Source organism: Chenopodium album, chromosome 10, assembly GCF_948465745.1.
Source record: "Chenopodium album chromosome 10, dcCheAlbu1.1, whole genome shotgun sequence".
Lineage (NCBI taxonomy): Eukaryota > Viridiplantae > Streptophyta > Magnoliopsida > Caryophyllales > Amaranthaceae > Chenopodium > Chenopodium album.
In genome coordinates, this window is record NC_137843.1 from 52,936,192 (window position 1) to 52,952,765 (window position 16,574).

General features: G+C 34.5%; 1 pseudogene; it reads left to right on the forward strand.

The window, feature by feature from the left end:
• Window positions 1-16,574, forward strand: part of LOC145564093 (peroxidase 57-like) — an 80,082-nt pseudogene extending 63,508 nt beyond the window's left edge.

A 16,574-nucleotide genomic window follows, 5' to 3' on the forward strand; every position in this document is an offset into this window, starting at 1 on the left:
CTATGATAACTTTTGATCCGTAAATTGGAATAAGGCATATAATATATCATTGGAAAGCTTATCAAATCTACTTTCCAACCCAATTAAAACCAGGTCAAAATCGTTTGTACATTTTAAGATATGGCCATTTTAGTGAAATGGTATCGGTTTTGGGCCGAGTTTAGTATTTTGCTCATATCTTCTTCGTTTTAAATCGGAATTGGGCTTATGATATATTTTTGGAAATATTATTGAAAGGTCTATCCAACCAAATATTAATTGGATCAAAATTATAAATTCTAAAAAATCGGTTTCTCTCTGTTTTGTGATGTGGACACGAAAAGTGGAAAATAAGTTATGGTTTAGGGAAATGAGCTAGGAATTGGATTGGTTTATGAAATGTATTGGGAATGAGTATGGATTTAAGCACTCCAAATATTAAATACTCAACCCGACCAATAATAGCGGTGAAAGGTTGTTCATCATCGGGTTTGGTTTTAGGGAGACATTTTTAGGTGTCTACACTTACATTACTTCAGTTCAATTCTCAATTCCTAATTTCCATCTCTTATAAACGATTCAAATGTAGTTGATCCAAACCAAATAATTTGAAATGGTCAAATCTAATTATCAATCCTAATTGTTAACAAACCATTCAACAATTTCTATTACAAGTTATAACAATTCTAGTAGATATTCTAATTATAGAGGTTATGTTTATAATTGAATAAATTGTAGTCAATTTGCATGTACATTACTGTCATTGTGAGATTACTTTACTGTCATTATAGAAATTTTGTTGTCTGAAGCCTACTATTAATGTCAAACCATTCAAATATTTAATTATGCATAATCTCACCTATTAGTGGTATTATAATCCTTCAATGACAATAAACGACTTGTTGAGTTGTCCCACCACTTAGGAATTGTCCCATCAAAAGGTAATTGGTTCCTGTGCGTCAGGAGTCTATGTGATTGTTCTATCTTGTGAGGTCTGGATTGATGAAATGGACGATTGTTATTTAGTACTTGAATGTAATTGGTCTATGTTGAGAGATTTGGATTGATGACATGGACGATTGGTTCTTTTGGTTTTGTTTTGGTTGCTTCTAATTGGGGTTTTCATATCATAATTATTGGCATACGATTTTTACTAGGATTTGACATTCAATTTGAATTTCATTAAATTTGACTGTCCTTGGTTGTTTACTTTTAGGGGTGATTATTCTGCCTTTTCTATCTTTGGTTGTTATATCTTATCATAGATTAGTTACTTATTGTCTTTTACTTAACAATATTGTCATTTGTTAGTCAATGTTAATTCCTAATTTCATGCAACTAGTAACTTCTTTATTAACTAACAATTTTGTTATTAATAAGCATGTCATACACTTTCCTTCCTGCACTTGTAACATATTTCAGATCTTTTATGGATATCCAACACTACATCCAAAATTATATCCAAAATAGGAGTCATCCAAAATATTAGTCATACATGGATATTGGAAATTACATCCAAAATATTAGTCATACATGGATATCCAAAATTATATCCAAATTAGGAGTCATAAAATACAATTCCATCTACTACAGATATCTAAAATGTAAGTGTTCATAGATAAGTAAACTGAAGTTTTTCCATCTTTCCTAAATTATACGCATAAGTCCTTAATCAAGTCTTGTACATATGGTCTGGCATCCTTGAATTCTAACATGACTTCTTCACACAACAACCATGCTCTCTCATGTGCCATATCAGTAACCTGTTTTCATTGAATCAGAATTTTATTTGGATTCCAAAAATTCACAAGTATTATGTGAACATGTCAATTAAGAAAGCAATATAATTTTACCTCACCCATCTCGGTCACAAAGTTCTGCGCATTCCTCTTAATCGTCATCAACATATGTATTCCACAACTATGGCTGCAACGACATAAACTAACAACTGAGTACACAATTAAGTAGAAACATAATTGAGTTTGCAATTGAGCCATGCCGAACTTACATATCTTGCTGATAAGGCATCGATATAACTCGTCGGGGCTAATTTCTAAAGGTGTACTCTCTCCAATTGTCGTACAATCGGGTGAATGCCAAATCCATTTCCATGGCCTAAAATCAAATATACGTCAGATTCATGAGGTTTTATTCATAACGAGTCCTACACATAAATCATTCACACTGGGTTACCAACTTGGTCAGCTCATGTTTGTTGACATCTAATGTTGTTGTTGTATCCAATGAATCCATGACCACCATCTCTTCCCTATTTAGAAAAAATGCAACACAATACCAGTGGGAAGTTCAAAGGACTGGAACAAAAACCTATTTTCAACCAATATCAAACCAAAAATCAATAATTAAGTTTTTAATGAACCAAATCCAACCAACATGTATTGTACATAACATGTTTGAATAGGCATTCTAATTTTACCACATGTATTCTGTTCAAAGGAGTGCCCTTAATATGCCCAGTGTATGTCCAAGCTATCCTCTTCATCTGGATCTCTATACCCCTTGTATGTTGGATCAGTATCTACATACCATAGTAGTCTCAGTTAAATACAGATACTCATAGTGAAAGAATGTAACAAAAAGTTGTGAGTTCAAAAAAGGTTGTTCCGTTACCACAAACGTGGGGTCAAGCATGAATCTCCGACTTTGATCAAAAAATTGTTTTTCCCAGACCTTTTCGTATAGTCTTGCACATACCCTGACATACTGCAAAAAAAATTATGTGTATTAAAATAAATTACATTTGATACGTATAAAGATGAACTTTTATCGAACCTAACCTGATCAATAACCATGCCATTCTGATGGACTATTTTTCCACAGAAACCCAGCTTAACATAGTCTCCTCTACATTTGATGAATGTGTGTTCAGACTTGTAACAAAACAAGTACCCAAGTTATACCAAAGTCCAAGTTATCCAAAACTTTATAAATATCATCAAAAACTTTATAAATATAATAATATATGTTATCGTGTAACTTGTATTAACACTCACTCATCTTGTGTGAACCTTGGTGAAGCTACCGTGTTGTTCATCACAAAGTGATAAGAGGTTCAAAATACCTCCTTATACACTTCGACCTCCAAGTTCTTACGTAAGAGGCTTCTAACAAAGCTGGAGCCAGCTGCCTTCGCTTTCTGCTTCTCTCTGTCTTCCTTCTGAGTATTTGTTGTTGAGCTTTGGTTAACTTCTCATGTGGCGTTACAAGTTCCTCTTCAAAAGAGTAGCCAATATAGTCTCCTCCTTCTACCAAATGTTGAAACTCACCCACACGTACTTTAGTGGAGGCTACCCCTACTTCATTGATGGAGGCCGTGTTAGCTTCTTTGGAGCATGGCATCTGCAAGTCAACAAAATAAGTAGTTCAACCTTCGATATGATTAAACGAATAGGAGATCAATTATTTGGTTAAGTAAAGATCAAGGAGTTTATATGTACCTGATAGTCGGAGGAACATCCACCTTAGAGCTGTTGGCTGGTATGGAAAGGCTCCAACACAATATGTTGACCATCCAAGGCAGACTTCTTAAAACCATCGAAGTTAATCTCAGTTCCCTGAACCTCCTGTGCAGACTTCTTCGAGCCATCGAACACCCCAGTATCTCCTTTGAGAAATCTTTTAATGTCTTAAATGTTGAATGAACCTTGGTGGTCCAACGGCCCTCCCTCGGGTGTACTTAGCACGTACTTCGATGGACCATTGGGGCTGAACCCCACTTCCAGATCCGTAGTAGGTGTGTACTGTATTGCGGCCAGTATCCCTATAGCTACATCTACTTTTGGATCACCATTAATTTCCACATCTTCAACTACTACCTGTCATTACAACACATATGTATCGTATATTGTCAGAATAATTACACAGATTGTCAGAATAATCACACATATTGTCACACCAAGTCAGAATAATCACATACTGTCACAGAAGTCAGATATATTGTTAGACAATCACATCAAGTGCAATGTCATAGATAGAGTGATTACCCATATTGTCACCCTAGTCACATATATTGTCAGACTAGTCACATCAACTGCAATAATCAGACATATTGTCAGAATAGTCAGCTATGTTGTCAGACTATGTGTGATCCATTTTATAACATATTATTCGCAAAATAATCATATTAAATCATTCTGTCAACTACAACACAATTATTGTCACATATAAAGAAAAAATAAATTGGAGTTTGGTGTCAAACTTTTGCATACAAGGTGTCAAAGTGTTGCATATAATGTTATTGTCAAAACCCAAATCTGTTAAAAAAAAATAAAAATAAAAAAAAAGATTATGTGTGTCGAGGTTTTTACAACAATCTAGGAGGGAAATTTTGACTAATAATGTATTTTAAAGCTTAGTTTAAGAGAGAGAACCTGCTGAGGGTCACCATGGACATACACTTGTGTAGGGTTCCCTTGGTCAAGTATACACTCCTCATAAGCTTGGTTCTCCTTTGGAGATCTCCCCGTTGGAGTTGTCTCCTTTGGAATTGCATGCACTTCAGGAATATTAGGCTCTTTCTCTTGCTCTGTGTGATACTCGTCGTGTACATCATGAAATTGATCAGTATCACTATCAGTGTGACCATAAGGCTCATTGAGCTGAAGGAGGTGATGGTCATGATGTTGTGGGTGTACCTCTGCCTGACCTTCAGGTTGGACCTCCACCTGTGGTTGTGGTTAAACCTCCACCTCATTGAGTTGTGGTTGGACCTCCACCTCCGGTAGTGGTTGGACCTCCACATCTATTTGGACCTCCACCACTAGTTGAACCTCTACCTGACCTTCAGGTTTGTTGGATGCTACATTACGGTTCAAGTCATCACGTAGGTCCGCCTGATCAACATCATCATGATCGTCAAAATCAGCATCATCATGATGATGATCTAGCTCAACGGCATGCTCTACAATAAAAGGTACAATATTAAGATTTATCAGACGAAATAAACAATTCACGTGATATGAAATATTGCTATGAAAATGAAATAATTACCTTTTTTCTTCTTTGGCTTTCCTCTCCCATGTGTCCTTCTTTGTTTTACAGTTGCATACAGCTTATCCAACTCGTCATCGGTGTCCTCAGAGTCAGACTCCTCATCATTCCTTCTCCTTTTCAAACGCCTTCAAGTCGGGAGAGTGTCCATATCTCGTTTTGGGTGGTTACGTGTACCGTATGCCACCTCCTCTTCGCCAAAGCACTAAATAACATGAATTATTATTAGTATAAAATAGAAGACACAAAAGATTCATATGCCTAACGAAAGAAAGAAAGAGAAAAAAAAAGGGACAAGTACAAACAATATTGGAAGAAAATCTGCAATAACAAGTGAAATTTATTCTTTTGATAATGGTGACAGAATTGTCCACCACTATTAGCAAAATATTTAGATTGAAACCTCCCATATTTAGCTTGATTGAATCAAAGAAATTCTTAAGTAGCATTCTCCACCACTATTAGCTATGTAATTTTCCCTCTTTCTACAAGCATTTTGTTTTAAATCCAATATGAAACTAACATGACAAAACAGGTGATCTGTAGTCTCAAAGTCCTCTGTCATATATAATGAATTAATTTGATTTTATGCATCCATTTAGGTACCTTTACTTTTACTTTAGCTTTATTATATATGTTAAGTTAATTTTGTCTACAATACAAGTTTTCATGTGCTAACATTTTTGCAAAATTTCAGTTGCTTCTCTAGTTTATAAGCTAGACCAATTTTCTCAGTCTCTTATGAAATTTTCATTTAGGTTCAGTCTAACATGTTTAAATTAAATAAGCAGATGTAACTTACAGTCCCTTTATGGAGTTCATTTTTCTGAACATTGTCGTATACAATTCTTTTACTACCCTGCTTTAATAGGACATGAGATAATTTAACATCAAGAATTGTCGTTTCTGGGCAATACTTTCCTATACAACCTACAAGGAACAATAGTCTAATGATATGGAACTCCCATAATGACTGAAGTTAAGTAGCTTGAAGCTAGCACATTCCACGCATTAAGAAAATTTCAGTTTTTTGGCAGATATTCAGACTATATCTTTTCCTCTGGATGTCTAGGATGGGAAAGAGCATCAAACTTGAAACCAAAAGTATTATTCTTACCAACTTACTTTGTATTATTCTTACCAAAAAATTAATACACAAAACAAAAAAACTCCGAATGAGTCATTCACTGTATTGATAAACTGTATATAAGCTTGATGGTTGAGGTTATTGAAGGTTCAGATAATAAATAAATCATCATCTCCTCATGTATGTAGTGGTAAAACAAAGATTATTGAAGGTTCAGACAATAAATAAAACATCGTTTACAGTAGGTGGGTTTTCCTGCCTATTCTATAAGAGCACTTGAAGGCTAGGTGGCTAGATATGATTACTGAATCTGGTAAATTAATGACATGAAAATGACGGTTCCAAAATATAGGATATGGACACAATTTCTTAATAGAAATAACAAGCATACAATTTATCACAAAATCCAATGGGAAGCTGAAGGACATCCAAAACTTCATTATTAGTAGCTGAGCAACACTTACCCCGAGTTTCCCAAAATCATGACTCGGTAACTGATCTTCCTTTAACGCTTTCATCATCTCATCCGTGGTCCACACTTTAATGCGGGGGAAAAACATCCCATTGTACTGGTATCCTGTGAAGTCTATCAAAATAAAAGATTTGCATTTGTACAACATGCATCAAAATCTTTTGAAATGAAGATGATAAATTAATTTGAAAAAAAAATCTTATACTTACCGCCAAAAAATATGTACAGCCTCCGAGACAAGGAGCCCACCCTTCCGCATAGAACCTCTTACTGAAACGACGTAGAGCGTAGAGCAACTCACCCAACACTAGAGAACACTAGTCATACTTCTTTGGTTGGTCAGAAGCCACGGCAACTCGGTGCATCTGCCTCTTGCTCACTCTATGACAAGATGTAGCACATAGAATATTCAGCACTAACAGCACAAAAGCTTTCTTAAACTCTTCCTCCTCAACTAACGGGGCCTCAACTGCGTTTATCATAGTGGTCCTATAAATTCCAAAAGTGTCGTGCCCCATAGTTGTGTTGTACCTGTCGTATAAATAGGCTTCTAAAGCCTCATCAACAACTTTTTTTGGAAGAGGTTTATTCCCCTTTGGAAGGCCAAGAACCCACCGCACTTGGACTGCGTTCAGCCGAATTTGTTTTCCATCGACGACCACCAAAGTTTTATTCTTCACATCTACTCTGGTTTTCCGAAGCAATCCAATATGATAAGTGTCGTGGGAGACGTTATCCGACAACGTACAGTAGTTTTCCGAACCCCATCTCAGATACAATGTGCCTCTTCCCAGAGTCAAAGGAAGCAACAACCCTCCCTTAAGTCTCCAATTGACATTCAACATTGTCTTCAAAATGGAAAAAATAGAAAAAAGATAAGTTATACTTCCACAACTAGAACTGAAAAATATAACAAAATGGTTAAAAGTAACTTCAATTCACCTTCTTATGCTCGTAATAGGTTGCTATTACTTTGCTCGCGTCCTTTACTTGTCCTCCCACACTTTTCGAATTATCCTATTAGAATAAACAAAAGTGTCGAAAGAAAGAGTCAACGTATGTCAGAAACCACGATAATAATTTTCATTGAAGAAAAGCAGTATAGCATGTACTTTTCAGCATAAAGACTACTTAAAACAAAGTAAAGCACTTTAATCATTCACAAATTGCAAGTCACACTTCCAACACCATACATAATGGGCTTAAATAGATTATGGTTTGCTAATGCTTGCATAAAAGGTTAAACATTGTGAACCAAAATCAATAAAATGACACACTAAGTAACATATTATAGATATATAGTTCTAACTTCTAGCACGTGAAACAACAAATCAAGCCACATGGATACACAACATATATCCTAGTGTGGATACAAGAATTTAGTGAACACATATATTCCTAGTACAAATAACACATATAAAATACCTTCCAAACAAAACATCCACTCACCACACATACAGCAGGATCAAGTGCCTTTGTACCACGATTGGATTTCTCTCTAGATATCCGACAGTTTTTTTTTAATTAAGTGATCACCGATTGAATTATGGCTTGGTTCCTATAAATATCAACCATGTAATGTTGCATTATAACGAGTAATGTTGCATTATAAAGGACTAAAAGAAAATTACAATATTAAAGTACAAATAATCCATACACTTTCATCATCTTTATCAGTCATTTTTTCCTTCAACTTTTTCTTCGCTAATTCTTTCTCCCTCTCCTTTTTTTTTCCTTCTCCTTCTGTTTTTCAGTCTTCTCGTGAAGGGCAACAACTTCACTAATCATGCTTTCTAAATCTACACTCCAACTTTCCAATTCTGAATCTGACTTAGGACAGAAGTCAAAATCAGATTCAGACATTGAATGTTCCTTGTCTTGCGTCGCCTCTGTGGCTTGTGCTTTTTAGATTTTGTTCTCCCTACATAGATTTGATCTTTAGCACAATAAAATAAGTACAGTGCCAGAGTCCTATCCTATATACAAAATCATAAGCTATACTAGTATACCTTATCCCAAAATATCCCAACAACCTATTCCTCATACTCACAATTCACAGCACTTAAGGTACTAGCCACAGTTTAGACAAGAACTTGTGCAAGGTAACTTTACAATGAAAGGGCACTGGAGTAGTAAGGATAAGGATGTTATGATGACAAATAACAAGTGAAACACCTAAAACAATACAGCAGTAAATTCCACAAAAAAGCCAGCCCAACCAAGAGAAACTAAAAATGTATTCAAGGTCAACTATTGACTATCCCAGAACTAAGAAATATAATAAGTTGAAGCACGGGTTTGAGAACCTAACAGTGCATTACACACTTCGGATTATAGTAATGGTCATGAAGTCACAGAAGCACCAGTTCACTAATCTGATATCGCAAATTGGAGACTTATAGTAATGTATTTTTTATTCATTTATATTATAATTGAAAATACATTTTCCCACATCTTAGCTAGTGATTTTGAATAGTAGTCATATAAATATATTTTTAATAAACAATGTCAATAGTGAATTGGTGTATACACCTGATTGTGTCTCCCCAAAAACCAAACCCAGTGATGAATACCTTTCACTTCATTTGATAATCGAACAAGGTGAAATGTGAAAAGTCTTGTGATGCAGTCGTTTTAATAAAAATACTTCTTTCTATTTTTGAAAATATTTCTTTTCTTACTCTATTTATGGAAAAAGTTCAGTCTAGTTTAGTTTCGTCCATGATAAGGGTCAAATAATAGTGTAGTTGGATTAGTCTTGAAAAGAGCTTTCCAACGATATAATATAAGCCAATTCCGATGAATAATGAGGAAGTTATGGCCAAAATACTAAATTGGGCCTGAAATGAGTTTTATATACGGCCCAATGATCAAGTGGAGGGCCCATTAATTATCATTTCTAAAATCATTAGGATTGACTTTAATCTTCTAGAATAATCTAGAAGGTTATTTTGAGTTCTAGTAGGATTAGGATTAATAATTATATCTTTTGGAAATTAGAGAATTTTATTTGGGGTAAAACAAGTGTTTTAAAATATCAAATCTGATTTTAAAAGATAAGTACGGACTTTAATTAATCTAATTTAATTAGATTAAGGATTCCGTACGGATTTTAGATAACGTGTTCTCCATCGCGAAACGACAGGACCCATCGTGTCGCGATGGACCCTGTCACGCCGCAATGAACCCTTTCGCATGGCGATGGACCCTGCCGTGCCGCGATGGGAGTATTTTTACTCCGAATCGAATTCAATCTTTTTCTGATCGTTTCGGGACTTTTTCTCTATAAATAGGGTCTTTTTCCCCGTTTTCAATCATAAACAATGATCATCTCTTCTCTCTCTAAAAGCTAAAGCTTATTCTTTCCTTCTCTCTCTTGATTTCTAAGCCTAGCCTTTTCAAAATACAATATTCCTCATTCACGAGTTCTAGACACACCTAAGCAAGTTCGAAGTTGTCTTCTCCCTAGACGTGAAAGGTTGATAATTTCTGAGAGTTTGGTCCCAAATCCCCATTTTAATTATTTAAATTAATCGTTTGATTTAATGTTTTTATTGAAGTTACTAACGTGTGTATTGTTTTAATCGAAAGAGGTACAAGGCAACAAAGTAAGTTGTTTTATTGCTTTATTCCCTTAGAAAGCATGCTTAAATTATTTTAATTCCTAGAATCATGTTAGGAAGTTATTTATTGCTTTCTAGTATCATGTTTAGGTTGCATCTTATTTTCTTCTATCATGTTAGTATCATGTTAGGGTTAAAACTTTGATCTTTGTTGTTTAGTGACATGCTAGGATTTGTTATTAATCTTGTTAGTATCATGCCAAGGATCTTGCTAATATTATTATACTTTGTTGAGATTGAGATTGTGTCAATATTATTATGTTGCTTGGTATATATTATATCACGCTTAATAAGATAATTAATAATTTTATTTAGGCTAATATAATACCCTATATTTTTATACGTATTTTATTTAAAATAAGTATTTTGTGGGGTATTTAAATAATTTGAAATGAATTATTTATGATACTTTAATTATTTATTTTAAATAAGTTAGGAAATATTTTATAAAAGGAAAGTTTATTTAATTATTTATTTTATTAAAGTTGGGGTTTAATTTAGGAAAGTTTTATTGTAGTAAAGTTTTATTAGGAAAAGGATTAGGAAAGAGTAAATAGGGAAAGTTTAGGTAAGAAGGGTTTCTAGAGAAAGGGGTATAAATATTCAACACTTGGGAAAATTAAACTTTGCCCACAGTGGAGAAAACCCAAGGTAAACTTTCTCTCTCTTCTCCTTTATTTTTCTCCTTTTTTCTTTCTTTCTTTTTCCCCTTCCCCTTGTTTTCCATTCACCGCCGTCGGCCACCACCACCACCGGTGGGCCTCCGGCCACCAGCAGCACCAGCCGGCAGCGGCGGCTACCACTAGTGGCTGGCAGCAGCAGCAGTGGTGGCCGGACTGTTGTCTGGCCTCCTTCCATTCAAAAAAAAAATTAATCTTTCTTTTTAATTTTTGTTTAAACCGTAGATATAATTATTAAATATGGGTTTTGTGATTAATATTATGATGTTTGATTATAAGTAGTATGTAATTTAATTTTCAGATTTTAATTCTCATTAAAAAAGCCCCAATTTTGAAACCCTAGATTCATAAATTATTAATTATTGATGTATTAGGATTTAGGGTGGTTTAAACCTTTGATTTAAGTGTTTTAAAGCCTAATTACAGCAAGTTTTTATATAAATATACTGCTGGAATTTTTGGTAGTATATTAAAAATCAAGTTTCTTTAAGGAATTTTAATTATCCATTAATTGGGATTAAAGTATGAGGTTTTAAATAAAATTTCAGCTTATTTTAATTAAATTCTGAGTGGTTTAATAAGAGTATATATTGTTGGAAATTTGTGTAGAGTGGGTTTTAATGCTCTATTATAATTTTAAATTGTAGGAGACTTCGAAGTGAGTGATTTCTATTAATCGTGGCTATATTAAGATCGTATTCAAGGAATGTTTGCGTACTTAGCATATTTTTTATTATGTAGTAGCATGCTAGATGTGATTAATTGATTACAGGTAGTATCATGCTAGATTATGAATGGAAATTATGATTTAGTTGATATTGGTGATACAATTATGAAGCATGATTTATTTGTGATGGATTAGTGATTGGAAAATAATAGTTTGACATGTTGAATATGGACCTCACTTTTATTTATGGCATGATGGAAAGCATGTTTAATTAAACTAAATGTTTAATTTGGATTGGAATATTAAAAGGGAATTTTATTATGGTTCATATAATTTTTATTGATGTTATAAGCATGACGAAAGAGCTATATAAGTGTCTATGAACACGAGGAATAAATTTTATGTTGGTGCCTTAGTGCACTTGAGGTGTTTTTAACACCGAGGGATAGGATTTGTGGCGCATTATGCGTTTAAGGTGTCTTTGGCACCGAGGTAGATTTAAAAAGGGTTCAACATCAAATATTATGTGGTCACTAATTATTCAAGAATTAAATTGAAGTGTTTAATTGTTTGAATAATTATAATGTTTGATGTTATTATGATTTGAGAGTCATCACCAAGTTTAATAATATGTCAAGAATGTAAAGTGAAAGAGATTACGCACCAAAACTCTTGGAACGTATATACCTTGAGTATAAACATATGGGGGGAGTTATGCGACTTTATATTTGACCATAACTTCTACTAGGAGTAGAGGACGATGTATTTTCCTTTTTATTATGCGCAGGAATTCCGCCACTTACGAGTGGTTCTTTTATACTGTCACGGTTAGCTCCCCGTGTTAGTACCCCTTTAATGGGGCAGGATAGGGGGAAACCCATTCGATGCGTAATCAAAAGTAAATAAATTATTTAGTTACTTAGTTAAGAAGTTTTGTTGTATGTTGTGTGCTTGAAGACAGGTGCAACAAGGTAAGTTGTGTGTTGATAGGTAAAAGCATGTTAGTGTATTTAAATACGCTTATGTACTCAGCTTTACTGATTGTGTGTTTGTTGGCCTTGTCTCTACCTTGGCCCTATGATGACCCATTTTTAATGGAGAGTAGTGGAAACAATTAGAGAGAAGCTTTTCAGGTGATGGAGCATATTCATGATGGGCATGAGTGAAGAGCGAATCATGCTAGTTTCTATAAGATTATGATGTGTTATTGCATTTTATCATATTATAATATTTTTGTTGCGAGACTAACGTAAAGGTTTTTAAATTGAATTGGTTTTGTTAAGGGCCTACAATGGTTCCAAGTTGTAGGTTTGACTTTATTTTACTTTGGTTTGACCTTGCTTTTGATTGGTTGACTTTTTAGGTTGAGTCGTTTTAAATGTTTTAAAGGAGAGTCTTCCACTGTGTGTCTTTGATAGTTGCCATAACCGTTTTCACGGTGGCGGTAATATCTTAGATTTTCCTATTCAAAGTTTTAAACAGGGCAAAACAGGTATTTTTAAAGAAAGGAATTTAATTCAAGTGATCGCTAATAATAGATTTATTTGTGCATTAATATTCAACCAACATAAATTAAACAGGTTTAGGATTAATATATTGATTGTATGTTAGTCAAAAAGCGCACATGAATATGAGAAGAATAAAGTAGAGGCCTATTTTTAGGACAGGTTCAATCTCTTTTAGGTTGGATTTGTACCTTCATCCCCGAATATCCAGTCATGGTTCTAGACCACTATGGAGTTAGCGATCTCATGGATCGTGAAGGGTGTAACCTTCACCCTGTGAATGGTTTACAAGTTCCTAAAACTTGTTGGCGACTCTTTTGCTCTAGCTTCCTTCCCTTTGGACTCCATCATACTTAAGTGTATGATCTCTGTTCCATATGTGTTATTTGGTTTCTTCTCCCCTCTCACCCTTCCTTCGTCTTTTGTTAAAGGATTTCCTGTGCTGAAAGACCTATGACACAATTGTGTGAAATTGAAGGGAAGAAATATATAATAGCTAAGTCAATCTCACAATAACAAATCAGTAACTCTTATCATCATTGAAATACGATAAATAAGAAAAAGAACTTGCCATTCAGTGGTAATCAAGGGCAAAAAAAAAAAAAACAAAACAAAAAAACCCATCAGGGCCAAAATAGTGGATGCTACCAAAGGAATTGGTAATGCCATACATAGGAAAATAGCAGAGATAAGAGCTACTAAATCATTGTGAAATGAGGTTGTGTTTTCTTTTTGTTCGGTTGTTTGTTTCTATACTACGATCTTTTTGTCAATTTTTCTCAAATGTAGTGGTCATCTGCATATATTTTGTCTTCTTGGCTATTCCGTATGATTCTAATTTAAGTTGTTTACAAGTAAGAGAAAGGAGTTATCATGTAGAATGAAGCAATTGTGTCTTATGCATGTCTATTAAATTGAGTAAGAATAGCCACTTCGTAGTCTATTCAGAATATGTCTAAATGGGTTGTATCGTGCAGGAGACATCTATTGAGTTGGTAGAAATGAGTGAGGATGGCGTGGTGCAATCTATCTGCGAGCAACTAGTATTTGGTATAATAAAAGACATGGCTATTCTACCCAGGACTAAGAAACTTCGTACACATAACTCACATGTTTTACATGATATAAGGAACCCTCATTTACTGCTCATAATAGCTACATCACTTTTCTCGCGGGGTAATTGAATGCATATTTTATTCCTTCTGCAGGTTATGGGGAAAGACATGCATGTTGGTTATCATTTTCGATTCTAGAAAGCTCTCTTTCCTAACGTTTTGTAATGAAATGCATAGGTTCTACTCTCATCTAGAGCCTTCCTCTATGGGTTATCCTCTGCTTTTTAATAGTAAAATTGGATGTATTTATAGTTTGAATTAGGAGCTTTTGTACATTATCATTCCACAATTTAGACAAGAACTTGTGCAAGGGCACTTTACAATGAAAGGGCATTGGAGTAGTAAGGATAAGCGATGTTATGACATTGTTATGTTGTGTTTTTAACAAGTTACAGTGAAGTAGGGCATGGATTAAGTATGTCATACCTTGTTTAAAGCTTTCCCCTTAAACTTCACCCCATAAATCATTATCCTACACCGCACCTCCCTCTTCTTCTTTCTCACTCACCAATCAGCCCCTTGCAACCTGAAAAACAGAGCAGGCCGCAAATAAACCCCCCATTTCGCACCACCCATCACCTTCCCAAACGTCAGCCCCTAAAATTCGAGTACTTTCGAGTTCGAGTATACTCGGATACCTAAATTTCGAGTATGTTCGAATTATATAAACTTAAATTCAACTAATTCAAACTAAAATTCAAATCTATTAGCTTGCATGCAATCTAATCAAAACCGACTAAAAACCCTAAACCTTTAAATTCCCAAATTAAGCAAAAATTTAACAACCTTCATCTAGAAATTCGCAAGCCAAACACAAAGAACATTTAATCTGCAGTTAACCCTAGAAATCCAGACCAAAATTCACAATAAAATTCACACATATTTTCTCAAACAAAAGTGCGCAATTTTTGAATTCAAAGAGAAGAACTAACCTTGTCGCCACTCCATTATAGATATCTGAGAAGTTTAGCCGGAAACACGAATCAAAGAGAAGCTTAGATGCTTTAGAAAAGGAAGAACAGTGCCGCCAAAATGAAAACCAAAACAAAAGCTTCTAAAAATGAAAAATGAATAACGGGAAACGGGAGTGAAAGCCTTTTATATGTGTATACCTATACGTATATTGTATTTACTTATTGTATTTTCTACATTCATTAACCGTGAAATACCAAAAATGCCCCAATGCTGGTCCAGCACCTTGCTGGGCAGAGCTAAGCTCGGAGCACACAATATCGAGGAAGTCATTTTTAAAGTTGTTCAATAGAAGATCAAGCAAGATCCTGATATTGTGTCTGATCTTATCCGTCTATCATTCCATGACTGCTTTGTTAGGGTATGTACATTTGTGTCCTAATAATGAATAATTTTGTTTGTCAATTAAATCAAAACACATGCATACACAAGTTTTTGATGTTGTGCTAAAAATTAATTTGATTGAAAAAGGGTTGTGATGCATCGATTTTGCTCGAGAGAAAACATACTGAGCAAATGGCATGAGTAAATAAACATCTTGGTAGAATTGAGGATGTTGGTGAAATTAAGAAGGTCGTGGAGAAAGTTTGCCTAGGAGTTGTCTCTTGTATAGATGTTCTAGTTATAGCTGCTAGAGCTGTTGTTTTCTTAGTAAGTTTGTTTTTATTGTCATGTATTTGGTTCTTTTTATCTTATTTTCCCACTTTCAAAGTACAACAACTTATAAGTTAATTTATGTAATTAAGTTATTGTTTGTGTGATTGTTATATATGTAATGTGTAGGGCAAAGGAAAATGGTATGAAGTAGAAACTGGAAGAAGAGATGGACGTGTATCTTTAAGCAAAGAAGCAGAAGAAATCCTTCTACCTCCAACAATTCCAGTTCGCAAAGCCATTCAATTGTTTGCTAAAAAAGGGCTTAATAAGTGTGACTTTGTTGTGCTTCTAGGTATTTATCTATACACATTATTTTCTTAACTATTAAGTACCTTAATATGCTAATCGTATTTGATTAGTATAAATAATTATCTTTCATCATTACAAAATTACAGGTGGACATACTGCTGGAACTGCACACTATCACTCATTTAAAAAATGTTTGTACAACTTCCATGGTACCCATAAACCAGATCTAACCATGAGTTCATCACTTCTCAAAGTCTTGCGAAACACATGTCCTCTTAATAGTCAAAGCGGCGATGAGGCATTCCTTGACCAAACCCCAAACAGTCATTTCAAGATGGACAATGCCTATTACAAGCAAATAGTAGCACACAATGGCACTCTAGAGATTGACCAAAACATGGCTACAAGTCCTCTAACTAAAGGCATTGTAAGGGGCTAGCCAAAAGTCCCTATCAATTTTTGAACGAATTCGGTCCCGCCATGGTCAAGATGGCTAGAATTGGAGTCCTTACTAGCCACCATGGAGAGTTTAGAAAAACTTGTGGCTATGTGAATTAG